At 40.9% G+C, this 12,628-nt stretch overlaps 1 protein-coding gene across 1 annotated transcript in view; it reads left to right on the top strand.

The window, feature by feature from the left end:
* PAK5 (p21 (RAC1) activated kinase 5) overlaps positions 1-12,628 on the top strand; it is a 265,152-nt gene that overhangs the window by 106,414 nt on the left and 146,110 nt on the right. Inside the window, exon 2 of the mRNA XM_080684532.1 lies at positions 2,375-2,524. The gene's annotated coding sequence lies outside the window, so the exon portion shown is untranslated. The remainder of the gene's footprint in view (positions 1-2,374; positions 2,525-12,628) is intronic.

The following is a 12,628-nucleotide window of genomic DNA, read 5'->3' as shown; positions in this document are numbered from 1 at the left end:
GTGTTATTAATGAAATATAAAAAATAAGATGCATTCATTTCATTTTGCTTTTCTGGGTCAAGGTACTATTTTTGTAAAATGTATTAAATTACGTTATTGTTATGCAGTAGACCCATATGGTTTCATCAATCCTGAAATTGTATTTCCTGACAAGGTGACTTCTCTTCTGATATTCTGAAATATATGAAGAGAATATCACAGGACTTTAAAAGAAAATTATGTCTATATTTTAGCTGATTTTGAACTAAATTTTTATTTTGTTTTCAATTATAGTTGACATCCAATATTATATTAGTTTCAGGTATACAGTATAGTGGTTAGACATTTATAACTTACAAAGTGATGCCCCCAATACGTCTTGTACCCACCTGACACCATACATAGTTATTGCAATGTTACTGACTATATTGCCCATCCTTTACTTTACATCCCAGTGACTATTTTGTAACAGCAAATTTGTACTTCTTAATGCCTTCACCTTTTTCATCCATCCCCCATCTGGCAACCCATTTTGAACTAAATTATAAGCACATGAGACTGAGCTTTCAGAACCACCCTCCTAAGATTTCTTGTTACCTACACACGACGTTGCATTTAAGCAAATCCTACTGATCTTAGCAATGGTAGTTTGACACATAGGGCAGGCTTTTAAGAAGGTGATTTTACCAACAAGCTACTTTCCATGAACTACAAATAAATAGAGGTTAAATATAACCACTTTGCAATACTGAGAATTAACTTAATGGGAAAATCTTTGCAAACGCTTTAAAACATAAATCTGCTTTAAAATTAGAATTCCTATGCAACCTTAAATATTTTTTAAATGCACTAGAAAGTAGATACTTAAAGTGTAAAGCCTTCACTTTTTATGTCACAGAGTATTGGCATTTTTACAGAAAATGCCAGTCTGCTAAGTGTGTCCATTGTGCCTAAGTTAACTGATGCATATAATAAAATAAAAGCAGGTATTTCTTATTATTATGCAAGGAGAAAAATGGAGCTGTCTCCAGGGAGCAGTTTGAGTTTTCCCATAGTGAAGAGGTGGACTATAAACCTATAATTATTTTCAGGAAAGTTTCTATGCACTTGTCTGAAAATTGGATGAGCAATGATTAATATCAGGAAGAAGAAAAGAACTAGGATCTGGAATGTGTCCTTTTAATAGGTTAGGAGAGAATAAGTGCTTTCAGTTCTTGGATATTTCATAAACCCATAAAATCTGGATTTAATCTCTTTCTACCCTATCCATGGTATTTGTTATTTACTCATTTAAATATTAGTGCTGTGCTGAACTAGAAGCAAAGTTGGGAACTTACTCATTTAAATAGCAGTGCTGTGCTGAACTAGAAGCAAAGTTGGGAACTTATGGATCTAGATATAACTTTGATTCAGCCAATGTGCACACAGTCTATCGTTATTATTTACTAGAGGCCCGATGCATTGAAATCCATGCAAGAGTAGGCCTTCCTTCCCCCAGCTGCCAGCACAGGCTTCCCTCTGGTACCTAGGACCCAGGCTTCCCTTGCAGCCCTGGCTTCATCTGGAAGGTTGTCCGGAAGGACATCTGGTCTAATTAGCATATTATACTTTTATTGTTATAGATGAATTTTTATTTGCAAATTCACCTTCTCAGGTTATTTGCATGCCTGTGCCTTTTGTTGGTGATTCTGCTGTTAGAAATGGCTCCCCAGACTAGTGCCGAAGGGCTGCTTAGTGTTCTAACTGCAAGGAGGCTGTGGTGTGCCTTACGGAGAGAATACATGTCTTAGATAAGCTTCATTCAGGCATGCGTTATAGTGCCGTTGGCTGTGAGTCGAATGTTAATGAATCAACAATATATTAAATAAAGTGTCTTTCAAAAGAAACACACATAAAACCACAAACCAAGGTTATATATTGGTCCATTGATGGAAATTTGGGGGCCAAAGACGAACAGAAACCTAATCCCAGTTTCCCCTAAGAGCAATGGCTCAGTGTTTTTGGCAACTTCATAGAACATAGCTACTGCAGACAATGAGATGCGACTGTATTAAACATGTGTGATTGCAAGTCAGTGGGCTAGGCCCCAGAGATTCAAGGATCAAGGGCACAGTTCGCGTCCTCACTGGGCTCCCCATGTTGGAGACATGGACTCGCTGTGGGATAACTAGAGAAAGATGCAGGCAAGGTGCTGAGGGGAGACTCACACCGCCTGGCTGTGGTCAGGTAATGATATACAGAGCAGTAGCTGTACGCCAGAGGAAATGATAGAGGCAGTTTGGAAAGGATGTATAGTATGCAGGAGAATGTGAAGTAAATGAGGTCATATGTTTATTTTTAAACTGAGCATAATGTTGGTAGGGTTCTGACTCATGGAGGTACCATGTTGTTACAGAAATACACTGTGGCAAAATGTTCCACCTCTTGCCAAAATGGACACGGGGGAAAAATGAAGAACACTGAAGAGCTCCACCGAAGAGTTGCACAACAGAAATAATAGCCACACTCCTCTGGAGTCTGATTCATCCACAGCCATCATAAAAAGGTAGGGGAATACATTATGCTATAGTTTTGCCTTTTAAAATTTTATTTTAAAGTTTGCATATATAGCCCAATGGAATATTATTTGACCATAAAAAAGAAAGAAATTTGTTTATGACATTGATAGACCTTAAGAGCATTATGCTAAGTAAAATAAGTCAGACTGAGAAACACAAATACCATATGATCTCACTTAAATGTGGAATCTATAAAAAAAAATAACATTTTTAAAAACTGAACTCGTAGATAATGGAGAACAGATTGGTGGATGCCAGAGGCAGGAGAGGGCATAAGGGGTGGGCCAAGTGGGTAAAGGGGGTCAAAAGTTACAAACTTCAGTTATAAAGCGAGTGTTTCCTGGTATGTAATGTACAGCATGGTGACCATCTATAATAATAAAAGTGTAATATGCTAATTAGACCGGACAGCAGAATGACTGTCCAGATGTCATTCCGGACGTCCTTCTGGACGAAGCTGCTGAGGCGGGGGCTGAGGCAGAGGCGGTTAGGGGTGATCAGGCAGGCAGGCAGGAAAGCAGTTAGGGGCGGTCAGGCAGACAGGCCAGAGTGGTTAGGAGCCAGCAGTCCTGGATTGTGAGAGGAATGTCTGATTGCCGGTTTAGGCCCGATCCTGAGCCTAAACTGGCAGTCGGAATCCCCCGAGGGGTCCCAGATTGAGAGAGGATGCAGACCGGGCTGAGGGACGCCCCCAACCTCCATGCATGAATTTTGTGCACTGGGCCTCTAGTAGTTAATAATACCATGCTGTGTATTTGGAGGTTGCTAAGAGAGTATATCTTAAAAGTTGTCATCACAAGAAAAAAAAAAAGAGTTGTAACTATGTGTGGTGAGGGATGTTAACTAGACTTATTGTGATTACTTCACAATATATGCAAATATCAAATCATTATGTCATACATCTGAAACAAATATAATGTTATATGTCAATTATATCTCAGTAAAAATATGCAATAGCAAAAAAGCAGAAAAGTAGATTTATTTATTCAACAAATATTTATTGGGTGACTGCTATGTGCCTGCAAATTGTTCTAAGCACTAGGGATATGATAGTGAACAAAAAAAAGGCAAGGGTGTGGCCTTGAAGGAGCTGACAGTCTAGTGGAAGGAAAAGAGTAAGTAAATAAATACCAAAAAACTGGAAATGCATGCAGACATTAATAAAGTTTATGAACATGGTGAACAGATAATAAGATAGTGGGTGATTGGGGCTACTTTAGTTCAGGGGTCAGAGAAGACCACTCAGAGAATTTTGAGCTGAGAGTTGAATGATGAAGAGCCAGCTGAGTCACGGTGTGAAGATCAGACACTTTATGTGCCATGAACCAGGATCTGGATAGATATGTTCAAGGCTCAAAAAGCAGACCTGTATTGCTTTGAGATGGGATTTACAGAAGCATGAGGTAGGAGATGACATTGGCGAGCCCTTGAGATGTGAAGTTCATTGTACTTCAAAGGAGACAGAACCCTTGGAGAGTCATTCATTAGCTGTCACCTACGTAAGAGATAATGGAGTTGACTTAGGGATGTGGCATTGGGGATAGATGGATTTCAAATATATTTTGCATCTACTTCAGCTAGGTTAAACTAGATAACTGCCAATGCTTTTTATGAATCCCCAATATAATTCTAATTTTCATATGATGTGTATGCTGTTCATTTGTGTTTCAATATACAATACTCAAATGGTAATTTACTTTGCTGTTTCAAAGAACAGCTTATAGTGTACAGTATATGCTTGTGGCCTTGCTTTTGAAACTTAGAGGGGGTTGATGTCAAATTGTGAAAAGAAATAAAATTATTTCCTGAAACCTCATGTTCTATGCAAGTTATCTTATAACACTTGGCAACTGGAGCCTTCCAGAAGCTTTTGCAACTCCTCTCCTCCTCCTTGCCTGGTTTCTCACTTCTGAGAACATTGTTACCCAGAAGAGGAGAGGTAGGCAGTGTGATGGGTGTTCTTCCTGATAAGAAACCTGTGATTACGTATTTTAAGGACTAGAGGTTTAGACTTCAAGACTGAAACTTTTATACTGGATTGTTCCTAGGTGGGACATTGAGGGAAAAATTAAAATACTTCTTAAAATTGGTGTTTTAAAAAGACAAGAATATGTGGATTTAAACAATGTTGTCCAGAGAAACTAATACCCTCCACAGTGAGGGCTACCTATGCTGGCATATGTGCCCATTGTACAAGAGGAGGGGTGAGAGGTAAGGAATTAGGTGATGACCTTAGCAGGTAGCACCAAGACCTTAATAATCCAGCAACCATTGTTGGAGCATAAAACAACCACAATGTTTTTGTTCAGAAGAATTTTCATGATAACTCAACCAAATAACATTGTAAGAACTCAGCAAAGTACAGAGTTTTGCTTTTCAGTACTCACAACTTTCTGAAATAGCTCTAAATTGGGGTGCTATAATAACCCTCCTTCCCTTCACCCCAGACCCTATAAAAAGGCTTTGGTTGTCAGAAACCAGCCTCAGTGCAGCGATTCTATAGTGTCAGGCAATTGAAAAACATGTAAAGCTGTGATAAAGGCAAAGGATAAAGGATAAGGTACAGCAGTAGAAAGCAAGCCTGGCAAACATCAGAGAGAACTGAGGCTTGTTGGTACAGCTCCAAGGGTCCTTTCTCCATCACACAGGATGCACTTCATTTTCTGGTCACGAACCACCAAAATACATGTGTGACACCTTCGTCTCAGGGGAGCCAAGGCTCAAGCTTACTGAAGGGCATTTTATATCTCACAGCTCCAGTAGCTAAAAGCAGGCTTTGTGAATAGGTAAACAGGTACAAACCATCAATCCATACAGTTTCAATAAACAGTGTAGACAAGCTGGTACAAGATGCCTCTGGGGGAATTTGGGACTTTTAACAGCATATTGTAAATCACTAGCTGGTCCATTTCACTTTTGTCTTGGCTAAGAATTAATACCATGGTTTCAGGTGCCCTTTAAGATAAGCACAAAGGTACCCAAGATCAACTGCAATTTAAGCCTGTCTTCACATATTCAGAGAATTGAGCCATGTGAATACATCTGAGATGACCTAAAAATGTTATACCATATTCTGTGATTGGTCTTGTCATATACTAGGTTGGATACAACCTTTTGATAGGGAGGTCATTAAAAGGCTAGGAAGAAGTAATTTGATTCTGGAGCAATAAGGATAAAATAAAACAGAAAGAGTAGTAGTGTCTTAGGTTGGATTCCCTACAATCAGATGGTAAGAAAAAAATTTTGAATATTATTTGGAAGGTGATGCCAGTATGCTTTTGTAGGGAGTGGGGATGTGAGATGAGAAAAGAGAGGAGATAGAAAAGGTGCATTGTCACTGCTGTATCCAAGAAAAGCATGATCTCATTGGACAATTCTGGGATACAGTATAGAATATCTTGGATTTATCCTAACTAAAGACAAGGAAACTGGGGTTTGTAGCTACCTTCTCCCATCTGACTTGGATGAGGGCTGCTCCCCTGGGAGGAAGTAGATGATGTTAACTCCCAGGTATTTGTGATCTACCATACACTGAGTGGCCAGATTATTATGATCTCTGAATGCATAATAATCTGGCCACTCAGTGTATATCTTACCTAATAATAGACAAACATGCAAATTGAACGTACTTCCGCTACGCCCACAGCCAATCAGAGTGAGTATGCAAATTAGAAGGCCAAAGATGGCGGCTGTCCAGCTGCTCCAGGCATGGAGTGGCCAGGCGGGACAGGACGCCTGCTATGAGAGGGCGGGTGGGGGGCGAAGGGATCTACAGGAGCGGAGTGCTGCAGCAAAGATAAAACTGCAGACTCCGGAGTCTGCAGCAAAGATGAAGATGGCAGACTCCAGCTGGAGTCTGCAGCAGAGACGAAGACGGCAGACTCTGGCCGGAGCGAAGGCCTGGGTCCTGGGTGCTGGAGGAAAACCGGTGCTGGAAGCCAAGGGAAGGAAGGCCTATTGCACGAATCTCTTCGTGCAACGGGCCTCTAGTCCTATATAATAAAAGGCTAATATGCAAATTGTCCCCTCGACCAGGAGTTGACCAGCAGGCAGGCTGGCCAACTGCCCATGTCCCCTCCCCCTGGCCAGGCTGCCAGACCCCACCCATGCACGAATTCATGCACTGGGCCTCTAATATATATATATATATATATATACACACACACACACACACACACACACACACACACACACACACACTGAGTGGCCAGGTTATTATGCATTCAGAGATCATAATAATCTGGCCACTCAGTGTATATGTAGACCAAGGGGACTCCAGCAACCAGAGGACGCCCTTAGGCAAAGAGTCCTGGGTGTTTGCCATTGGAAGCCACCATCAGGTCAGCATGCACAGAAATTATAAATTCCAAGGGGATATGGGTGGAGCACCTATAGTTTCTGCTATAAGATGTGGTACAACAACAATGCTGATAATCAAGATCATGTTACTAGAGCTGTCATTTATTGAGTATAAGCCATGTGCTATACTAAATGCTTATGTGCATTTTATCATTTAATTCTTACTTGTTGAGTATTCACTCTATGCCAGGTTGAGGGAGGTGGGGATATATATCTTGTCACTACAGTCCTGCAGCATATACTATTCTAGTCTTCATTTTATAGATGAGCAGATAAGGTCAAGCAAGGTTAACCTATTTCTCTAGAACAGTGGTCAGCAAACTCATTAGTCAACAGAGCCAAATATCAACAGTACAACGACTGCAATTTCTTTTGAGAGCTGAAAACCAACTTCTGCGCATGGGCTGCGAAGTTTCAATTGCACTGTACATGCGCGCCCGCACGTGGTATTTTGTGGAAGAGCCACACTCAAGGGACCAAAGAGCCACATGTGGCTCGCGAGCTGCAGTTTGCCGACCACTGCTCTAGAATGACACATATAGGAAACAGAATTGGGATTCAAACTCTGGTGTGCCTCCAAAACCATCCCTTGGGCATCATTGTAACTCTTAATTAAGTAATTAATTATTGATATTTTTCTGATTGAAGAGTTGGCAGTTGCTACTTATATTTTTGCCCCTATTCTCAAGGAGCTCACACATTTGTGGAAGAGAAAGACAGGAAAACGTGTAGTGATGTAAGGGCTATAATGAAAGTATGCTGTAGCTGTCAGTAGAATCAAAAAAGGGATGATCAGTTGGTGCTGCCTAACAAAGTAACACCATGACTTAGTGGCTCAAAACAATAAGCATTATTGCTCATGAGTCATGGGTTGAGTTGAGAAGGTCTCATCTGGCCAGGTTTTTGACTGATCTTAGCCAGGTTCACTCATTCATTTGCAATCAGCAGAACATTGGCTGGAGGACTGAATAGACAAAGCTAAGTTCAGTTCTCCAGCAGGCTCAGTTCTCCAGCAGGCTAGGTTTCTTCATATGGTGGCCAAAGAAGGTTTAAGAGAGTGAACTAGCCCTAGACAGTTTGGCTCAGTGGATAGAGCGTCAGTCCGAGGATTGAAGGGTCCCAAGTTCTATTCCGTCAAGAGCAAATACCTGGGTTGCAGGCTCAGTCCGGGCCCTGGTTGGGGCGCATGTGGAAGGCAATCAATCTATGTGTCTCTCTCACATTGATGTTTCTCTCTGTCTCTCCTCCTCTCTTCCACTCTCTCTAAAAATCAATGGGAAAATATCATCTGATGAGGATTAACCACACAAACAACAACAACAACAACAACAACAACCAAAAAGAGAGAGAGAGAATGAGAGAGAGAGAGAACAAAAGTGTGCAGGCTTCTTGAGGCCTAAGAGTACAACAATTACTTCTGCGGCATTGTATAGGCAAAGAAAATCACAGGGCTACCTGGAAATAGACTCTCCACCTCTAGGTGAGAGGGGCTTCAGGGTCATATTTAGGAAGGGCATTGAGGAAGAAAAGGAAGATCTAGGTTGCAGTCTACCAAGAATAGAAAAATCTAGATTAAAGTTCACGGGGTGAGTAGGTGTTCCACAGCCAGAAAAAGTAGGAAGCCATGTAAGGCAAGAAAGAATGTTCAAACACAGAAATATAACGTCCCATAATGCTGTCAGGTGACTTGGCAATGAAGGCATATAGTGGTGAGGGAAAGAGAAGGGTCAAGCGCTATGAGAGAACAGAAATATATAAAATGTACCAGAATTCAGGAAAATAAATGTTAACTTGCAGGCAGAAAAATATGCTTATGAAAAACTGATAAGCAAATGGAAAGATAAATGAGCGAATGGTTGGATGGACAGATTACTGTACCAATATGGTTAAGATTTTTAAGAAAAATGTGAGGTTGAGAGTGGGTCTAAATGCAAGGATTTTCAGCCTCTGTGTTGGTGGCTTCAGGAGGGTAATGCAAACGTGCAGATTATGTAATAGGATCTCTTTGTGTGAGGCATCTTCCGTGAGCATGCTAAGCATAGTGAGTGGGTTTCTGTGGGAACCTATCAAAGGATTTTTGCATTATAGTCCCATACTAAAATTCCAAGGCTCTGGACTCTCACAAGACCAAGTTTATGGGGCAGATTTTTATTCAGGTCTGTGCACATGCAATTCCATCGGGATGTGTATGTGAAATGGTAATTTTCAGTTTATGGATTATTTTCACTCTGAGACTGAATTGTGTGAATTAAATAGGAGCCTTATTGTACAGTTTTCCTAAGTGACTTTTACTGTTCTCCTGGCCCTGCTTTTGAAGTATGATGTGCTCCCAGGTCACCAGGTGCAGCAGATTTTAGTGTGAGGCTGAACAGACTGACATTAGCATCTCCAGCTCTCTGGAGGCAAAATGGGAACTTGACTGTAGAAATAAATACTGGCAAGACCCACAAATGGAGAACCCGGGCCCAAATAGCCACTGTTGTTGGAAATGTTGGTGATTCTTTGTTCCCTATTTCTAAAAAGTGAGATAAAGATGGCATTTTTAAAGAGGTAAAATAAACAAAAAACAACATAGCTAAAGGTAAATAAAGTTAAAGCTGATAGCAAAGATACAAAATCCAGTGAACACTCTCTAGGAACCTAGTCATTGATTAGTTTATTAATTCTTCTTTGGAGAGCAGATACCTCCCCATTTCATTTCCCCACCTCCTCTCCAAAGGTAACCATTATCCAGAGTTTGTGTCACTTCCTTGCTTAAAAAAGAACCAAACATGAATGTTATTAATTTTTGCTTCCTTTTGAGCTTTATGATAATGATCTCATATTCATATAGTTTGCAGATTTTCTCATTTCACAGAACATTTATGTGTCTAAAGTTCGCCTATGTTGCTACATGTAGCTATAGTTCATGTTCACAGCTAAATAATATCCTGTTGTGTGAATATATCACAATTTTATGTTCTCCTGTAAATAGACATTTCTATTGTTTCCATTTTCTGTATTATGAAAATGCTATGATCATTTGTTTGTATATTTCCCGGTGCCCATGCAGCTGTTTTTCAGGGTTACATAGACAGGAAGGGGTTGCTAGGATATAAGATAGACAGGTGACCGGTCATCCCAATTTGCCTAGATCTGAGGAGTTTCCTAGATTGCAAGATATTTAATGCTATGAGTAGTCACCATAAATAAGCGTGTGCTCAACTCTTTCCCAAAGACATGGTAGCAATTTACACTCCCAACCAGCAGTACGTGGGAATTCCCCTTGAGAGCCATTCTCCCTGTGCATAGTGTTCTCAATATCTGAATTTTTGCCACTCAATTGAGTGTGAAATGGTATCTCACAACGAGGACGTGAGTTCCCTCATTGCTAATGAGGTTCTGTATCTCTTCGCGTTTTGTTCTCCTTTTGTGTTATCTCGCCTGTGAAATAGCTTCTGTGTCTTTTGTCCTCTTTCTGTTGGTCTGCTTTGTCAGGCATATTGTATGCACCTCACGTGCTCCCCTGGCATCACCGGAACCTAGAACAGGGTTTGTCAACAGTAACACTAACAACGTTTGGGATGGAGTAATTCTTTTTGTGGGGACTGTCCTGTGCATTATAGTATGTTTAGCATTATCTTTGGCTTTTACCCACTACTTGCCAGTAGCTCCTCCAGTTGTGACAACAAAAAAATACCTTTATTCATATGTCACCCTGGGGGACAAAATTGTACCTGGCTGAGAACTGCTGACCAAGATCCTTAGCAGCTTGTCCTGTGGGAGAAATAAAGCAGATGCATTCCCTCTCCATGTTTCTTTTTGATGGCCCATTCCAAGGCATATGTCCCTGTACAGCATTTCTAGAGGTGTCCCATGTCATTTAGCAGATGCATTTGCTGGCCTACTGACTGTGTTTCTTCATGATTAGGCAATGCAGTGGTCAGGATAGTAACACATCACCTTGTTTTGCTTTCTGTCCTTCCCTGCCTCATTTTCTTTCTTGTCTTTCTTCAACCTTAAGATTGCATATTCTAATGAAAGCATTATCACTTAATGCTTGCCTCAGGATACTTTCCTAGGGAAACTGAGCTAAAAGAAATGGTTGTAGAAAGGATACCCTGTGGGTTTTGAAACTGATTTACTAACCTGTCTGAAAGCAGTATGACCACAGTGTGTGTATGCACGAGCACATGAATGGGTAGTAAGTTGGAATGAAACAGCACCACCTGTAGTAAATTTAAGCTCTCACCTGTAGTAAATTGAGATAAGACTTAAATGGAATGTCAAGTGCTGGAAGATCTAGTAGCTACAGTTTACAGTGAATATAAATGATGAATATAAATGATCATTGCAATGATGATTGTGGAGTAGTGTGACTACTCTCCTCCTTTCTTTTGACCTGCAACAAAAAAGTTAGGCTAAGGTAGTTAATTGCCAACTTCAGGCATGCTCTGAAAGCCAGAGGGCATCTGTGGCAGCTCTTTATTTAATTGAGGTAACATTGGTTTACAGCATTATATAAGTTTCAGATGTACATTATCATTTGACATTTGTGCTTTCCAGCAAAAGGTGGTAGTTTCCATCCATCACCATACTCTATGGCAGCTTTGAAAGAGATGTGTCTCTGGTCATTGCAGGGCAGACTGTGATGAAATCCAGGCCCGGGATCTGCTTTAAGGTTGGCAGAGCTGCAAAGGAGACCACACAGCTTTGTAAGGTCTCCTATTTCAAACTTATGGCCCTGACAAGGATGCTGAGACCTAGGTTGAGTTCATGGGGTAGATGATATTGAGAACCTTGAGCTCCTAAATTCCCCTAAACCCATGGTCGGCAAACTGCAGCTCGCGAGCCACATGCGGCTCTTTGGTCCCTTGAGTGTGGCTTTTCCACAAAATACCACGGCCTGGGCGAGTCTATTTTGAAGAAGTGGGTTAGAAGAAGTTTAATTTTTAAAAATTTGACTCTCAAAAGAAATTTCAATCATTGTACTGTTGATATTTGGCTCTGTTGACTAATGAGTTTGCCGACCACTGGCCTAAACCATCTTAGAAGACAGGAGCAATACCTTCTCCCCTGGCAGAGGAACTGCCTCCCTCACCTGATGGCTTATGAGTAGGTGCCTCATAAGATGATTCTTATTCTCCTGAAGAAATGTTCTGTTACTCCTAATTGCTCCAAAAGAAGTAACTCAGAAGAAGAAATATCATATCAGCCCTTGTCTAGGAAGAAGTTGCTTACCCATTGAAAAATGGAAGTACCTGGCTGATATGTGCCATCAGAGCCAAGGAAACCCACATGAGAGTGGACTTGGAATGTATTTGGGGGAAGGCAAAATATACTAAAGATGGGTCAGAGATGATTTATTGATATAGGGGCACTCACTCATAACTCAAGATTCAATCAATTTGTCAATGACACTTGATAGTTTTTTAGGATGGTTCTTTGAAGTCTGCGTGCTTTGATAACCCATAGCAAATGGAGAAGAAATTTCCCAACTTCTTTGACACAGCCTTGAAAAAGGGGGTCAGATGGCCTAGGGGAGAGAGTTAGAATGGATGTTAGGATGGTTTTAGGTACAATCTCAGAACCCATCACTTGAGTATGTGCCTAACTGACTATGAAGGCCCAGAGGACACTTCATTCCTCAAAACAGCAAGGTGTTCTCTGGAGAGGGCTGTTGGCTCCTTTGAAAAGCTAAAGGCTGTCATCGGTAGATGTTTAGAGAAGTTGGGAGTTGAACTTCCTAGTAT

This window comes from Plecotus auritus, assembly GCF_963455305.1.
Source record: "Plecotus auritus genome assembly, chromosome: 8".
In the NCBI taxonomy this organism is placed as follows: Eukaryota; Metazoa; Chordata; class Mammalia; order Chiroptera; family Vespertilionidae; genus Plecotus; species Plecotus auritus.
Note: the sequence above shows the minus strand (reverse complement) of the source record. Positions and strands in the feature narration are given on the sequence as shown.